General features: G+C 36.9%; 1 protein-coding gene across 5 annotated transcripts in view; it reads left to right on the top strand.

Moving 5' to 3' along the window:
- TAOK3 (TAO kinase 3) overlaps positions 1–14,868 on the top strand; it is a 188,587-nt gene that overhangs the window by 12,060 nt on the left and 161,659 nt on the right. The window contains exon 2 of one of the 5 annotated variants that reach the window (XM_079942080.1): positions 7,729–7,791. The exons of the other annotated variants lie outside the window; for them this stretch is intronic. The gene's annotated coding sequence lies outside the window, so the exon portion shown is untranslated. The remainder of the gene's footprint in view (positions 1–7,728; positions 7,792–14,868) is intronic. 5 annotated transcript variants of the gene reach the window in all.

The following is a 14,868-nucleotide window of genomic DNA, read 5'->3' as shown; positions in this document are numbered from 1 at the left end:
AACAGCCTGCTTACAGTTAACCACTTACTGATTTGCCACCTTCAGGCGTTTATTCCTGCCATTTCTTTTCCCTAGAATGCCTTTACTGTTCCTCATACTTCAGACCTCCTTTTTTTTTGGCTGTGCTGCGTGGCTCGCATGATCTTAGTTCCCTAACCAGGGGTGGAACCCAGGCCCTGGCAGTGAGAGTGCCAAGTCCTAACCACTGGACTGCCAGGGATTCCCCAGACCTACTTTTAATGCCATCTTTCTTGGGCCCTTCTCTGATCATCTTTTTTGCTACTCTCTCCTTTAAATTCCCTAAGTACTTTCTTTGTATATTTTCTTATTACACTAATATTCTCTGTGATCATACATTATAGGGTTTGTATTTGTCTGATTCTTCCTAAATGTCCATCTTCTTGATTTTAAAAGGACGGTGTCTTACACATCTAACCAAGCGTCTTGTAACTAGTATCTGTTCAATAAATATTTGTCGAATCGCGTTAAATTTAAACACTTGTTTTAGGTTCGAAAATAATGTTTAAATATAATTATTGCTACCAGTGAAGATAACGGATAGTTCTTAAGTGAAGAACTTACTTCTGACCCTGACAGTTGATAAATTGATGCCACTGGTAGCAAGTATTTGGAAACTTGTATGTCCACATTCAGCATGATAATATTCCCTGAAGTGGCCTTTGAGTGTTGGGGATTTGTTGTTTTGTTTCCTTAAGTGATGTTTTTATCTGTAAGGAATGGGTTCCAACTTCAGGTCTTTGGACGTCTGTTTACCTTCCTCCAGGTATTAGGAACAAGTGAAATAAGATTTTCGGTCATTTGCAACAGAACGTGGTGTTCAGTTGAGTCAGAGATGGAGGCTGGGAGAGCTCTATTACCCTGGTCTTCCAAAGGGCAGTTCCTTACTTTGTGATACAAGCAACTTGCAACTGTGAACAAATAAGCTTATTATCCTTATCTTTCATATTGTATTCTTCTCCATATTGGGGAGAGGACACCATTCTGACACACCAGGTATTTTATTTATGTCTTCGTTTGTCTTATATCCCTACACTAGAATTTGGACTCCATGAGAGCAGAGATTTTTTTTATTCATTGCTGTCTCCCCAACTCATAAAACAGTGCCTACCTAGCATGTAGTAGTTGCTCAATAGAGATTTATTGACTGACTAAATAGATGAATTTGGCTCTGGGAATTCCTCCAATATGTTGGCTAAAAAGAAGGTTTCGTTATTTGAAACATAGGAGGTAAAATCCTAAGGAAATAAAGCATGTCTGGGAAGAGTAGAGTTTATCTGTGTATTTTATTCTCTGGGCTTTACTTTTTTTTTTTTTGGAGCAGGCTTGAATTTAGTGTATTTTTGTTATATTGAATACAAATAAAAGCCATTCCTACCACGACATCATACATCCAATATGACTGTGTCCCAGTCTGGCTACAGTCAAAGAAAGCTATGTTCATTGTAATAAAATCTAATGGAAGCTGCTAAAATGGCCCTTAGGCGGTAAAGCCTTGTAAGACCAAAATTATAACAAAATTCAGTACAGGGGCATTATCCCATTAAAAGCACTTCACTTGTTTTTCTTATATCCTGATATTAACCCTGAAAATTGGTCAAATCAAGCTCCTGATGTTAATTTGAGGTTATCAGTTTTCTGCATGTACAAGTAATTGGGTTTGAAATGTGTTTTAAGCTTGAATTAAAAGAACTTAGTCATTGGTGACTCATGGTGAGAAGTTTTTCCTTTTCCCTGCTGGAACATATGCCGCTGCCTCCAACCTGGCATTTTGCAAACATTGAAAACATAAAGAATTCTGATTTTATGTACTAGGTTCTGGAAAAATTCTTTTAACTTTAAGGTAGCGTGGCCTTAATTACAGTGCTTTTTAGTAATAAGCACTACAATCGACCTTCCAAATTTCCATACAAATTTCTTTAGTCTCTGCCTTTATGGAAGTTTTCTCATTACATATGAAATAGTCAAAAGTCTACTACATGGTGTATGAATGACCACAGGGACTTTGTTTTGTTCATTACTGTGTTCCTAAGAGCTTAGAACAGAGCTCTGCACAGAGAAAGCAATTAATACGTATTTGTTGAGTGAAGTCACATACCTTCCTAATAACAGTGCATCTTAGAAAAATCATGAAAGTATTGACATAAATTTTCTCCAGCCCTTTTGAACTAGGTAATTACCAATTCACAATCAACCTAATTTGGGAGGCTCTTGGTGTTAGCCCAAGGTAGTTCTGCCCTAATAGTTCTCAGCATTGATTGTGCCAACCTGAAATCTCCTTCAGTGGTTCAGTTACCAAAGGAAGGGTGAATCGGCAACACCCATAGGCAGTTGCACCTGTGGGAACCGATGGGCGTCATAACAGGAAATACTTCAACTTGCAATACCGATAGTAATGAACAGCGCCCAGGTCCCGCTGTTTTTATCTGCAGTTCCTTTTTTTAGGATTGTACAAGGTTTTCTTTGAGTTTTTTTTTAATATAAGTTTAGAAGAGAATTAACTTTAAATGTGAAAATTAAAATATGAAAGGTTACTGGCATTTTCTTCATTATCAAGGAATTGGTAAGGTGTCCTCCTTTAAGTAAGTTCTTTCTTTACCTTCTATTGTTGTGTCCCCTGAAACCTCACTCTGGCACACAGGAAAGGGGGAGATGCAGCGTACGTAAATGTGCAATAACTAAAACTTAAGCTGATACTATCCATAATAACAGCCAGTTCTGATATTTACATGATACCATAACGGTAGGCATTGATAGAATTTCATAAATTTAACTGTAAGATTTGTTTAGCTTGAGCCAGTTTTCCTCTGTTGTAGGGACTGGAGGAAAAGAATCAGGAAAAGTTCTTTACAAAATGTCGAAATGTAAAACTGTATAAAATGCTGTTGGCGTTAACTGTGTGACGAGGAAGTATTCTCTGTAAGCCTCATTTATAAAACTGTGTCTATAATAACTTCCTTTCTCAGGATGAAGGTGCTGATAGCATGGTCTTGTTCTTATGACTTAAGTGTAGTTCAGTTTTATCTTTCCTAAGTGAATAAGAGGCAGCCTTTTAAAGAAAGCCATCTCCGGGGCAATTTTAACTGATTGCTGTAGCTAAATAAAGAATTTTTAAAGTCTTTAGTATGTTGGATTGGGAATGTAGGACAGGCATTTGAGAAGATCTACTGAGAGTAAGCTTGGTGTTTTGTTTTACATTTAATGTTTTATTGTAAATATGGTTTCTGTCTAAACATAGCTAATAAACTCTGTTGAGTTTCATGTGAATATTTATGGCCTTAGCTCAAAGTCCAGCTGAGAGTAATCAACCTCAAAAGTCACTGGATTCATATGCTCTATTTATTTTAATTTGTAGTTTGATATTCTACAAATAAATATTAGTGGGAATTTTTTTCAAAGTGTTTGATTTTTCCTTACTCCTAGGTAAGTAAGGTAAATACTGAGCCACAAATAAAACATCAAAATCTTGCCAGAAGAGTCTTTTAAACAAAAATTTTAAATATATTTAAGGACATCTTTATTAAATGGATGCAGTTTATGGTAATGAATTATATTATTACTGTAAGACAGTATTTCAGAATTAAGCTACTCAAAATGGCACACTATTCATCCTGGAGATCTTAAAAAATAACAAGGCCACTTCCTATTTTTCTTCTTTTACAGAAAGGGATAAAAGGAAAGCAGAACAGTTTTTTTTTTTTTTTTTGGTTTTTTGTTTGTTTTTAATGTAATACCACATTTAGAGGCAGAAAAGTCAGAAGATTTGATCACATTTACTTTGTTTTGTAATTTTTTTCTTTGTTTAGTATGTAAGGATAGTTACTTATTAAAGTACAAAAATAAAATATCTTAAAATATCTTAGGCATGAGGTAATAATTTGTGGGACTCTAGTCCGTGAAGTGAAATCAGATGAAGTAGGCAAGTAGATAAAATTTTTAATATCATAGTTTGTATGTCAGAAAATTCACACAAAATATTTTATAAACCAGGAAAGCTACCTTAATAGTTTTTTTCCCAAATTTACTAGGCTCTTGGAACAAGGTTTAAATGAAATGTGTATAACCCTGACTTCTAAACTCCTAGTATTTTATATGTTAGATGTGTAAATTAAAGTCTTACAGTTGTACATAGGATACATTTTCATTCAAGAAGCATTGCAGTGGATATTACTGATTTGGGGACACAATTCTATCTTACATATAGAAAAGGAAATTAAAACCTTCAAAGAATCTTTGAAATATGATCATATAGCATGATTTTTTTCCTTAAGATTTATGAATGTTAAAGACCTAAAAGTACGAATTAGGTAAATTTCAGTACTCATAGATAAGGAGGACTTTTATGGTTGTCTGAGCATTATATTAGCACTCCAGAAGTATCCCAGTCAGAGTTTGCATGGGGGTGGGGCAGAGGAAGTTGCTGCGGCTTCACAGTAGTGACAGGTTATTGCAGATTGTATGGCTGCCTGCCAAAACACCACTAGTTGGAGGGAAAAGTGGTAGTTACTAATTGCATCCTGTTAATTTGTACATGTTTATTTAACCAGTTATAACTGTTTGCTGGTTTCATACACACGTGACAAGTTTTAAGCTTCTGAATTACTTGACATGTGCTAAATCTTCTTAAGTTTACCATGGTCATATCCGTTATCTTCAGTCTGCAGAGATCCCACTGACTCTTTTGTGAAAGACCATGTGTTAGCAGAAAAAAAGCGGGGGTGAGGGGAAACAGAACTTGAAACTATAACTGCTTTACTCTCTAGTGAAGAGTGTTGCGGAGTTAAAATGTAAAGTGTCCAGTCATATTTAGACAATTTCTATAAAAACTATAAAAAAGTAATCATCTCTTGTGAAGGAGTTCGCAGTTCTCAATTGTTCTAGTTCAGCTTGAAATTGAGATTCTTACTGTTGCAACATAAAAGGAAGCTTTGTGGAGGAAATATAACATCTCTGCCCAGATGCATAAGGAGGAAAGTTATTTTTAAGAGTGTTTTCTTATGAATATATGTTATTCATAAGAGAAGAGAAGTATTTTAAAAAGCTAGTTTCTATTTCAGGGTCATTGGTAGGAGTTATGTAGGTTGCTCAGGTCACTGGAATTCTATCAAGAAAATACTTTTTTTTTTTGGCCACACCACACAGCTTGGGGGATCTTAGTTCACTGACTAGGGATTGAACCCATGGCCTTGGCAGGGAAAGTGTGGAGTCCTAACCACTGGACCACCAGGGAATAACCAGAAAACACTTTTTTAAAGCATTCTGATGTCACTAATCAGCCTAATTCGTCTTGGCCTGGCTGATCTAAGTAACTTTTTTTTTTAATGTGAATCAAATTAAGATATTGAGGTCCTGTCAATACCATGAAACAGTCATGTAATATGTGTCCTACTACAAGAGGAGACAGTTCCCTCCCATTTCATAGCAGTGTCCCACTCTCCTTCAGAAATAGAGTGCAGTGTTTTCAGTATAAGGAAAGGTGAGAAACGAGTCAGGGAATCTGTCCATTTGTGTCACTGATGCTTCTTCCCAAACCCTTTTACACAGTGAACAGCATGCCCTGGTTCCTTATCTCTCACTTTTGGTTTCACTCACATATATTTGGTCTCGGCAGTATAATCTAACGATTCACAAGAGCGTGTCAGATGCACACATCTGCCACTTACTAGCTCACTAGCTTTGTGACCTTGTACAAATCCCTTAACTCCCAAAGCCTCAGTTTCTTCAACTGTAAAATGGGCATAATCATAGTACCTACCTCACAAGATTGCTGTGAGGGTTAAATGAGATTGTGTACGAAAAGCACAAGTCCAGTTGGCCACACATGGTAAAGGAAGAGCTCAGTGAGTGATTGTAAATAGGGTTATTTTTGCTATTTGGGGACATTTCAAGTCTTGTTCACAGTTCTACTAGCAAATGATCATGACAAGAGATATAAAACAATGCATGCAATCATGTACAGATAGTAGGGTCAGCGTTGCAATAATAGAATTTGAAAGGACTGTGGGAGCATGTGAATGAAATCTATAAATCTTCTTTATGCCATTTCTGTGCTTACTACTCATTCTAAGGGGAGAGTGGAAGCGGGGAGGAGATGACTGTAGACTTAAATATTTAGTCAAAAAAATGAGTCTGCTAAATTTAGCATTAGTAACGTTTTTCTCCTTGTTTTTCACTTCAGAGGGTTTCTTCCCAATTTGATAGCACAACTCAGGAAAGCAGCATGGCAAAGTGTTGATTTCTTAATTCATTTTCTCAAGAGTTGGTTTTCTTCTGACTGGATCACTACCAGATGAAGTCAGGATTGTGTTTCAAGATTTTAGATCAGCTAAAAAAAACAAGTTGGGTTTTTTGGGGGTGGGTTGGGTTTTTTTTTGTCTTTTTTTTTTTTTGTCAGAGGGGGACTAGGACCAGACCGTAAGAATACACACTTGAGTATAAAGAAGAATGTTTTTCTCTTTTCACCATGTTAGTCTCTGGGGGCTCATATCCTGTAATGGGTTAATTAACTTTGTATTGAAAAAAGTATTGAAAAAACAACTAATTTTTACCTAAGCGGATTTTCATGGGGCTGTGTTAGCAAAGCAGTTGTGAAATTTGGGGGGCACCTGCAGTAAATTTACTAAACAAAACAATGAAACTACTTAATAGGGTACTTGAAAAACATTTAGGCCTTGTGAATGTATTTCTAGCGTTTGAAATGTCCAGGTCTTAATCTGTGGTATGACCCTTTTACCTGGTAGCCAGTCCCTGGATTAGTCTATGCCTCTTCCTTGTTTCTGGTACCCCCTAATTTTACAGTCTCAAGGCCCATCACATTGCCATTAAGATACATTAAGATCTACCTGTGTGCACCTATCCCACTCAGACCCCTATCCCCTCATTCCTGGATTGCCTTCCATCACTTCCATCTGTTTTTTCCAACTCTTCCTGATTAACCCTCTTTAAATGCTACTACTTTCAGCACGTCTCTCCCCTTATCCGAAAGATTCATTGGTCCTCTGTTTTCCACCACATTAAATCTAACCTCTTCTGCCGGACTTTTGACGCCCTTTCTAATCTGTCCCACACTGCTTATCCAACTTCATTTCCTATGTTCCTTGGCCCATTCTTTCTGCTCTGTTGAAGTCAGTCTGTCTCTCAAACACTGTACTGATTCAAGTCTGTGCCTCTGGTACTATTTACTTCACTCAAAAAGCCCTCCTCCCTTCTCTCTGTCTATTTAGATTTTACCTTTTCTTCAAAACCCTGTGTAAAGTTTACTTCCTATTTGCTTTTCCTAACTTTTCCTATTTCAGCTCATACTGTTTTGCTGCAAACTCCCAGGTGATTTTATTTTTAATTGAAGTATAGGTGATTTACAATGTTGTGTTAATTTCAGGTGTACAGCAAAGTGATTCAGTTATACATACATATATATCTATTTTGTTTTAGATTTTTTTCCTCATAGGTTATTACACAATATTGAGTATAGTTTCCTGTGCTATATAGTAGGTCCTTGTTGGTTATCTATTTTATATATAGTAGTGTGTATATGTTAATCCCAAACTCCTAATTTATCCCTCTCTGCCCCCTTTCCCCTTTGGTAACAATAAATTTGTTTTCTACCTCTGTGGGTCTATTTCTGCTTTGTATATAAGTTCATTTGTATCTTTTTTTTTTTTTTTTAGGTTCCACATATAAGTGGTATCATATAATATTTGTCTTTCCCAGGTGATTTTTTTTTTTGGCTGCGTTGGGTCTTCGTTGCTGCACGTGGGCTTTCTTCTGGTTGCGGTGAGCGGGGGCTGCCCTTCTTTGAGGTGCGTGCGCTTCTCATTGCGGTGGCTTCTCTTGTTGCGGAGCACGGCTTCAATAGTTGTGGCATTTGGGCTCAGTAGTTGTGGCTCGCGGGCTTTAGAGCACAGGCTCAGTAGTTGCAGTGCACGGGCTTAGTTGCTCCGCGGCATGTGGGATCTTCCCAGACCAGGGCTCGAACCCATGTCCCCTGCATTGGCAGGCGGATTCTTAACCATTGTGCCACCAGAGAAGCCCTCCCAGGTGATTTTTAAATTAGCAATCCAGTGAATGAAAATGTGCATAGCATTTTATATCATCCATTGTCTTTTCTTCACTAATGATGTAAACATTTTGAGTACAAGGACTGTATTTTACAGTTAAATCTTTCACTGTTCCTAGCATAATGCTGAGATACCTGACTATGATTTGAAGGAGAAGAAAACAAAGTAGTAAATCTATTTCATCATACTTGCCTAAAAGTAAAGTCAGCATTCCTAGTGATATTGAAGGGACCTGAATATTTTTCCAGTTTGGGTCAGGTCTGTCACCTCATTTATAGAAATATGCAAGGCAAATGAAGATAGTTTTGTAACTGGTTATAGTTTGACATGTTTGCATTTCTTTATGAGAAGCTATGTATGTATATGTATATATGTATTTGTGTGTGTGTGTATCTATCTATATGATTTTGTTTTCTTAAAATGATACAGCCAGCCTCACATGAAGAGATTTAGTTCTGATATTAACAACCTTCCATCCTTTGCACAATAACAATAGATTAAATGTGAGCAATACATTTTGTATAGACAAGAAGTATTCTTACCCAGTTCTTTAAGTAAACTAAGTATAATTAAGTGCCTACTGTGTATAACTTAGGCTCTGCGAAGGGATACTGACATTAATTACTTATTGATTCCTGCCCTCGCGAAACTATTAGGCAATTCTATTAGGGAAGACAAACCATATACTCAGAAGCTTAAATATAAGAATACTTGTTACTTCAATTAAATGTCTGTTGCTTTAATTCTCAGTCACTCTCCTGTCTTTTGAAATAGTACGTGCCTTCCTTTGTATTGATGCCAAAGAGCATATAGGATGCCCAAATGAAAACTTCTTGTTGTGTTTTCCCCTTTATTTTTTTCCAGTTTTATTGAGGTATAATTGACATATAACAGTGTATTATTCCAAGGTATACAGTGTAATGATTTGATATATGTATATATTGTGAAATGACTACCACAGTAAATTTAGTTAACATCAATCAAGGGATATAATGTACAATATGATAAATAAAATTAACACTGCTGTGTGTTATATATGAAAGTTGCTAAGAGAGTAAATCCTGAGAGTTCTCATCACACGCACACAATCTATCCCTTTACATAGTTATACTTCTTTTTCCTTGTGAGAGAGATTTTAAGATTTTAAGATTTACTCTTGTAGCAACTTTCAAATATACAATACAGGATTTTTAACTATAATCACCATGCTGTACATTACCTCTCCAGAGCTTACCTGCCTTATAACTGTAAGTTTTTACCTTTTGACCACCTTCACCCATTTTCTCCACCTGCCACCCCCCGCCTCTGGCAACCACCAATCTCTTCTCTGTATCTGTGAATTTTTTTTTTTTAGACTCCACATATAAGTGAGATCATACTGTATTTATTTTGTCTGTCTGACTTATTTCCCTTAGTAATGCCCTCAAGCTCCATCCATGTTGCAAATGGCAAGATTTCCTTCTTTTTCACAGCTGAATAAAACTGTATTTTATACACACACACACACACACACACACACACACACACACACACACACACACAAACACATAACCACATTTTCTTTATCCATTCATCTTTTGATAGACACTTAGACTGTTGCCATGTCTTGGCTATAGTAAATAACGCTGCAGTGAACACGGGATGCAAATATCTTTTTGAGATCATGATTTCATTTCCTTTGGATATATACCCAGAAATAGAATTGCTGGATCATTTGGTAGTTCTGTCTTTAAATTTTTGAGGAACTTCCATACCATTTTCCATAGTGGCTGCATCAATTTACATTCCTACTTTTTTTAAAATTAACTAATTGATTGATTGATTTTTTTGGCTGCGTTAGGTCTTCGTTGCTGTGCACGGGCTTTCTCTAGTTGCGGCGAGCGGGGGCTACTCTTAGTCGCGAGGTGGCCCACGGGCTTAGTTGCTCCGTGGCATGTGGGATCTTCCCAGACCAGGGATCGAACTGTGTCCCTTGCATTGGCAGGTGGATTCTTAACCACTGCGCCACCAGGGTAGTCCCCCTACTTTTAAAAAAAATATGTGCCTTCCTTTGTATTGATGCCAAAGAGCAGATAGGACACCCAAATGAGAACTTTTAAAATACAAAATGTTTTATATATGTAAAAGTATGGATATTTGGAAATGTCTAGTTAATGCTTTGGATTTTGCGTTGATGCTTGGTTGTAGATACAGCCAGTAATAACATACTCTTTATTCATTTGTTTATTCAATAAATATTTACTGAGTATCTATTTGTGTTAGACCTTATACTAGTGCTGAATAGGACTATGTCTTTTCTTTAACTAATAAGCAAAAAATTAAACTATTTGGCTAACGCAATTCTGTAAAGATCCATGTGATGCTAGAAAAACAATAGGAAGGGCACTGAATCATCGCCTATCCTGATTACCTGATCTAGTGTCCAAAATATCTATTCTTTATTCCTGGTTATGCTTCAGATTTGTCTCATAAACTTAGACCCATCATTTAAACCTGTTACTCCACAAAATGGAAATAATAACAACTGCTGATTATTGAATGCTTGCTAGGTACCAGATATTGCATATGTGCCTTATATAACAAGTATCTCAATGAATCTTATAAATCCTATTATTGGGTAGGTCTCTCTCTCTCACACACACGTACGCACATGCACACGCACACGCACACTTTACAGTACATTGACAGAGAAGTTATGTTTTTGCTCAAGGTCAGTGGAAGAACCTAGAGTGAAACTCAGTTCTGTGCCTTTGTTTATAACTGTCATTTCATGCTACTTTTCACTGTGAAGATTAGAATTAAATACATCTGTGACATACTGTACTACTGGTGCCCACAGGATAATTGCTACAAATTCAGGATGCTTTTCATCTGCGACAATAAAAGCTGGTTTGATAATGTGCCAGTGATCAAAAGTTGAAATCATGGACTAGTCAATACAGTTTAGGATTTTTAAAAATTATTTTAAGTATACAAAATAACAATAAGGTTTTTCATTTGTGAAGGACTTTAGAGTTTATTAATGATTTCACCTTATTTCATGAGTCTCACAACTTTGTGAGGCATTAACTGTTCTCACTTTATAGATGAGACTGTTGAGGCTCAGAAAAGTTAAGTAATGCCCTTAAGATCACACAGCTGGTTAGCGCAGAAATAACTTAAACCTAGATTTCCTGATTCAAAGGTGAGACTTCTTTTCCATTATACCACAAATCCAAATCAAGTTATTCAGGAGACCAAACTCACAACTATTTGTTTTTTTTTTCTAGTTAAGCTAAAATTCACATAACATAAAATCCATCATTTTAAAGTGTACAATTCAGGTTTTCAGTGTATTCACAATGTTGTGCAACCATCACTACTGTCTAATTCCAGAACATTTTCATCACCCCAAAAAAGAAACCCTGTACCTGTTAGCAGTTACTCTCAATTACCTCCATCCCTTGGCAACCACTAACTTACTTTCTGTCTCTGTGGGTTTGCCAATTCTGGATATTTCATATAAATGGAATCATACAATATACGGCCATTTGTGTCTGGCTTCTCCACTTAGCGTAATGTTTTCAAGGGTCATGCATGTTGTAGTGTATATCAGTACTTATTCCTTTTTATGGCTTAATTCTACTCCATTGTGTGGGTATTCCACATTTTGTTTATCCATTCTTCAGTTCATGGACATTTGAGTTGTTTCCACTACTATGAATAATGCTGCTGTGAACATTCATGTACAAATTTTTGTGTGAACATATGTTTTCAATTCTCTTGGGTATAGGCCTAGGAGTAGAATTGCTTATTTTTGTAAAATAATTCAAATGAAAGTGTTTTGAAATGATTTCTTTTAAGTCATTTATTAAACACCCCCCAACACACACACACAGAGTACTGTTTATTTAGCTAATTTGTTTCCCAGATCTTTTCTTCAGAAATAAGGCAGAGGCAAACTTTATCTCAGATCCTGGAGAAGTAATCTCTATTTTAATCTCTAATTTCAAATGAATATAATCTGCATTGTCTCCTATATTCAAGATGCTATGGAGTATTTTTTTTGGAATACATTTTACTAATGTGTTCTGGAACTGATTTGGGGCTTTTTTTTTTTTTCATTTCTTGAGCGATGGTGATAAGAGTATATAAATTAAAATGTGATTGCTGATGCTTCTCATGAACTTTATGTATCTTTGGGCAAGGAAAGATGTTCGAAATAAAAGATCTCCAAATTTTCATTAAAAAAAAAAAAAGGCTCTACGCCATAGAGGACAAATAAGTAAATAAGATTCCTACTGCGGGTTTCCCTGGTGGCACAGTGGTTGAGAGTCCGCCTGCTGATGCAGGGGACGTGGGTTCATGCCCCAGTCTGGGAAGATCCCGCATGCCACGGAACAGCTGGGCCTGTGAGCTATGGCTGCTGAGCCTGCGCGTCCGGAGCCTGTGCTCCGCAATGGGAGAGGCCACAACAGTGAGAGGGCCGCGTACTGCAAAAAAAAAAAAAAAAAAAAAAAAAAAAAGATTCCTACTGCTATTCATATGCATATTAGTGAATTTCATATTAATGAAATTAAGAAATGTCCATGTTCTTTAAAAGTGAGACAGAATGACATTAATGCCGCAAAGAAGTTAAGTGCTTTCTACACATTAAGAGTGAAGGGAGATGGTGTAACTTGGAGATAGAATTTGAGCTGAGTCTTAAATATTCAGTAGCTTCTTCAGCAGGTATGGTAGGACATAATCAATGTATTTTTTAGCCCAGTTCAGACATTGTGAATAAAGTATAGAATACTTAGGGATAGTGGCAAATCAAAGGCCTGCGAATCGCATAACAAGCGGTTTGAACTTTAAATAGTAGGTGTTGGGGAGCCATTTAAGGTGTTTGATTAGAGACTGATACAATAAGAGCCATTCAAAGATTACTGCTACCGGTAGTTTGTAGAATGCCTTAATGGAAGAAAGAGATTGAGAATGAGAACTTGGACTGGTAATGAGGTTCTAGAACTAGGACAGCCTCAATGGAAAAAAGAAAATCAGCCTGTAAGAGATTCATTGAGGGCATCCAAAGCTTGGGAGAGAGAGCTGAAAGCATATCAGATAAATAAGAGAAAGTGTAGAGAGGAGAGAAGAGGCCCAGCACAGATGCTTTGTTAAGAGGTAAGAGAAGGACAAACCAGCAAAGATGGTTGGAAAGGAACTCCTAGAGCAAAGAGCCACGCAAACCAAGAAACAAGAGCCTTGTAGGGAGACGCTACATGAAAGTCATGGAAGGATACGACCTGAGAAGAATCCTATTGGGTTTGGAGATGAGGAGATTGGGAGCTAGTGAGTTTGTTTCCCCAGGGTGTCTTCCTGTCAGGGCAAGTTCCCTCTCCTCCCCTCAATAAATGATACCTTGAGCGTATGGTAGGCCAAAAAGTCTGTGAAGAGCAATGAAAGATTTAAGGAAAAGAAGAAAAGTGACTTAATGAAATGAGAAGGTAGTAGGATACAAAATTAAGAGGCCTTTTTGGGTGGTGTTGGGGAAAGGTGGTTAACCTGAAAAAGGAAGACTGAAGGGGTGAAGAGAAATTTTAAAGTGGGATGGAGGAAAATTGAAGAAGCTTACATTGAATGGCCTCAATGTAGTATTTATAGTATTAATGCTTATTAGTAGTACTAGACTGACTAGTTAGAATTAGAAAATACCTTGAATTACCTCAGGCATATGTAGAAAGATTGAATTCTGTCTTTCATTCCTGTATAAATGTTTTATTCTTTCAACTGTGTATTGAACATAGCTTTGTCTATGCTTTTAAATAGATTTTTCTCCCCAAAGCATAGCTACGTGATGTAATAGAATATATAGACTATCAGTTAAGCCTGCTGAGCCCATTATCCCAATAGTTATTCAAGCTGTATATTTTAAGTGCTAATGATAGTTGGAACTCAAGTAAGGTGTTTTGTTTAAAAGTTAGTTCATAGGGCTTCCCTGGTGGCGCAGTGGTTGAGAGTCTGCCTGCCGATGCAGGGGACACGGGTTCGTGCCCAGGTCTGGGAGGATCCCACATGCAGTGGAGCGGCTGGGCCTGTGAGCCATGGCCGCTAAGCCTGTGCGTCCGGAGCCTGTGCTCCGCAACGGGAGAGGCCACAACAGTTAGAGGCCCGCGTACTGCAAAAAAAAAAAAAAAAAGGTTCACAATCCTCAGTTTGGATTCTTTTTATATAAATGTTTTATTCTCTCTGAAAGATGCCTAAAACTAATATTATTGTATGTTCCATAGGCTAGAAACTTGTTAGTTACATTCTATAGTGTAGCAGGCACTGTGGAGACATTTTAATCTGCACGGTTATTTATTTAGTTAAAAGTAGTAATGATGAATTTATATCACTCTAAAATTATAAGTTCCCTGTTACAAGATGTTGTAGAATCAGTTCCTTATTAATCCTGAAGTTCAGAGTTCCCAGCAAGAAGACTTGTTAAATGAATAGATACGGAAGCTAAGATCTCCTTTATTCCCTTTAACTTTTTCTCCTTTTCCACACAAAATGGTGGGAAGTCCTTGACCCAATATAACTCTTTTATAAATTTTAACAACTATATAAGTTATACATGCTTTTTATGTTAATAAATAGAAAATACAGATGAGTAATTTAGAAGAAAATAAAACTTACCTCCTATACCCAAATATTTTTTGACATATAACCTCCCAGACTTTTTTTCAGTTATTTAAAAATAGTAATTAGGGGGCTTCCCTGGTGGCACAGTGGTTGAGAGTCCGCCTGCCGATCCAGGGGACATGGGTTCGTGCCCCAGTCCGGGAAGATC

This window comes from Stenella coeruleoalba (assembly GCF_951394435.1).
Source record: "Stenella coeruleoalba genome assembly, chromosome: 14".
Taxonomy (NCBI): domain Eukaryota; kingdom Metazoa; phylum Chordata; class Mammalia; order Artiodactyla; family Delphinidae; genus Stenella; species Stenella coeruleoalba.
Note: the sequence above shows the minus strand (reverse complement) of the source record. Positions and strands in the feature narration are given on the sequence as shown.